The following is a 3,507-nucleotide window of genomic DNA, read 5'->3' as shown; positions in this document are numbered from 1 at the left end:
CTTCAACCCCTTTGCCACCGCCACGTGGGCCTTTCTGGTGCTCTCCAGATGCCCCCACCCACCTCATTCTGCTACAGGACTTTGCACTTGATGGGAAGCCTGGCTTAGTGGTCTCCTTCAAGACCTTTGTAAGCTTCCATTCAAATGCCAAGTTTTCAGAAGGGCTTCCCTGCCACACCCCATCTCAGAAGAGCTCCTGAGTCTCTTGACCTCTCGTGCTGCTTGCTTTCTCTTCACAGCTCTTATTAATTTCTAATAAGGAAGATTTATGTGTGCATGTTTGAGTGCATGTGTGTTACATATATACACACATATATACATATACGCATACATACATATACATGCAGACATGTATAGATATACACACATATACATATATGTACATATTCACATATGTATGTGTATCTAGTTGACCTTTGAACAATGAAAAGTTTAGGGCCACTAACCCTCCTCAGTCCAAAAGCCATCTACAACTTTTTACTCTCCAAAAACTTAACTACTAATAGCCTACTGTTGGCCAGAAGCCTTGCTAATAACATAGTCAATTAACACATATGTAACACATATGTGTGTCATATGTATTATATATTATATCTTACAGTAAAAAAAAGCTACAGAAAAAATGTTATTAAGAAAATCATAAGGACGAGAAAATAACATTTACCGTTCATTAAGTGGAAGTGGATCATCATAAAGGTCTTCATCCTTGTAGTCTTCAAGTTCAGTAGGCTGCTTGGGAGGAGGAAGAGGAGGAGTGGGTCTTGCTATCTCAGGAGCGGCAGAGGTGGAAGAAAGTCCATCGGTAAGTGGACCTGTGAACTTCAAACCTGTGATGCTCAAGGGTCAACTGTGTAATAAAAATGTGTGCATGTGTGTTGAACACATATCATGTTCACCACTACATCTCTAAGCTTCTAGAACATTCCTGACACATAGTAGCATCAAATAAATATTTGTTGGGTGAAGACATTAATGAATGGCACCAATGAACACATAGAAGTTTGCTTAAAATGTATGGATAATGCAGTTTGCAAGTTACCGATTTTTTTTTTTTTTTTTTTTTTTTTTTTGAGGCAGAGTTTCGCTCTGTCGCCCAGGCTGGAGTGCAGTGGCGTGATCTCGGCCCACTGCAAGCTCCGCCTGCCAGGTTCACACCATTCTCCTGCCTCAGCCTCCCAAGTAGCTGGGACTACAGGTGCCCGCCACCATGCCTGGCTAATTTTTTGTATTTTTAGTAGAGACAGGGTTTCACCATGTTAGCCAGGATGGTCTCTATCTCCTGACCTCATGATCCGCCTGCCTCGGCCTCCCAAAGTGCTGGGATTACAGGCGTGAGCCACCACACCTGGCCAAGTTACTGAAATTTTTAAGAAGGGGATGAGAATAAACATCAGCTAAAATAAAATAATCTAATGAATAGAAGCAAACATTATTTTTGTGCTGAGCTATAGTCCAGGAGAAGAGCATTTATATCACAGTTCCTTTCTAGGCACCTTGAAGACAGGGATCATGTTTCATTCCAGTTGCATTCTCCAAACCGCCAGCATGGTACCTTAAATTATTAGGCATCCACTAGCTGTTTGTTGAATTTAATTGATTTGGCCAGTTTAACCTCGTGATCAAGACAGAAGACCACAGTCCCCTGATGCTGTTATGAATGCAGAAGGATAGTGTGTTCCAAGTGTCAGTATGTCTTTTTCTAGATCGTCTTTAATACTATTAGACTAGTGTACCAATTCTCCTCAGTATGTATAAGTAGACCCATGAAGAAAACCTTCAATATTGCATTGCTATTTAAGAGGATTTGCTAACTTTCATAGGAATGAAAGGCCCATTGAGTGGAACTCAGAAGGACTAGCCCATCAACAACATTTTATGGGGTGGACTCTTCTCAGCCCCATCGTGGACAGAGGTGTTGCTTTCATGCTTCAGAGGACGGCTCAGGACACACTTGACTGTTGGAGGGAGGCATGTGGGAGTCTGGCTGGGTTCCTTCATTTTAGTTTGGTGAACCAGCCACTCGACCTCCTTAGGAGAAGCTGGTATCATGTGTCTGGAAGCAAATAAATGACTGACTCTGACATTCCCCTTTTAGGATAAACTGCTTCCCTAGAAATCCTCTCCAGTATCCTTGCCTCCACGACTTTGGGACACGTTGACCATGAGGAGGAGCTGGTCAATGATGGACAGGAGTCCACATTAGCAGAGATGTGGTAATAAGGATACCGACGCGTAAATACTTGAAATATCCAATAGGAAGCATTCCACCTTTGTGCAAATGTGAACCACATCTCACCAAGTTCAGGCCAAGGCTGCCACCAGTGACGTTTTGAAAGAGAAAAAAAAAAGGTAGAGGAGAGAAACAGAGAAGCAAGGGTTGCAGAAGAGAGCAGAGGCCGCAAAAACAGCAGCAACGTGTCCCGTGTATTCTGTTTCCTTGTAAAGCTATGAAGCACGTTAAGGAGACACTTCATTTTTTGAGGATTCATGTTCTTGCTTATATTATAATAAACACGACGCATGTTCTTTCTAAAAATTTAGGCAATGCATTCATGCACATAAAAGTAAAACAAAATCACCTATAATCCTACCACACACAGATTGGCACTTGTTCATCTTTTCACAGGGATCCTAAGAATATCCTTTTCTCTATAGAATATAGTTAATTTCTGTTACCTAATAACTAACTGGTAACCATTTTAAAATTTTTCAGTTTTACATCATGCTAGAAAAAAGGAGCCATCACTCTAGGTGACATTTCTGTATATTGGTTCATTCATTCAATGAGGATGTTTTAAGTACCTACTATGTTCCAAGAAGTATGCTATTTGCTGGTGCTACACAATGAAATACATCATTCTTGTTCTCATGCAGTTCAGTGAGAAAGGAAAGTAATTACAGTTCAGTGAATTATAATTCAGTGAGTAGGAGCATCTTGCTTAGCTAGAGACCAAGATTTTCAAAAGACATAATAAATGAACTTGGTATTGATGAGTAAAAGTCAGTTAATAAGAACAAAGTTGGGAGAAAGGAACAGGGATGGGCAAAGACACAGAGGTTAAGAGTCAACATGGTGCATTTACGAACAGACAGGAGGTCCAGAGAGTTGGAGCTCAGGATGTGGGAAACAAAATAGTGGAGGTTGGCAGAGGGTGGGTCCTGCAAAAATACACAGACTTTGTCAGCCATGGGACTCGGAGTGCTGACAAGGCCTTATGGGCATTTGTTAAGAGGACTGTAGGTGCCGTGTAAAGGAGGGGTTGGGAAGCCCACATGGTCAGAAGCTCCTGGAGGACCCAGAATGGCAGGAAGCATGTCAGGAGCTCCACAGAGGTGAGAGTGAGGAACAAGAGGAGGCGAGAGCTGGGTGGGAAAGGGAAGGGTCAGCATCAGCTGTCGAGGTATGGGGTAGTCCAGGATACAGGACTCATCCTTCTGGGGAAAATGGCTGACAAGACTGGGAACGCCCAAGCACCAGCTCAGTGGAGAAGCAGACAACAAACTAAG

At 42.5% G+C, this 3,507-nt stretch overlaps 1 long non-coding RNA gene across 1 annotated transcript; it reads left to right on the top strand.

Moving 5' to 3' along the window:
• The first annotated feature begins 339 nt into the window (after positions 1–339).
• LOC103877182 lies at positions 340–2,806 on the top strand. The gene is made up of 2 exons (XR_002516805.1): positions 340–802; positions 2,096–2,806. It is a non-coding gene; the product is annotated as an uncharacterized LOC103877182 (long non-coding RNA).
• Positions 2,807–3,507: the final 701 nt, after the last annotated feature.

The sequence above is a fragment of the Papio anubis genome, chromosome 14, assembly GCF_008728515.1.
Source record: "Papio anubis isolate 15944 chromosome 14, Panubis1.0, whole genome shotgun sequence".
In the NCBI taxonomy this organism is placed as follows: Eukaryota; Metazoa; Chordata; class Mammalia; order Primates; family Cercopithecidae; genus Papio; species Papio anubis.
The sequence above is the reverse complement of the archived record's forward strand: the minus strand, read 5'-3'. Positions and strand labels throughout refer to the sequence as shown.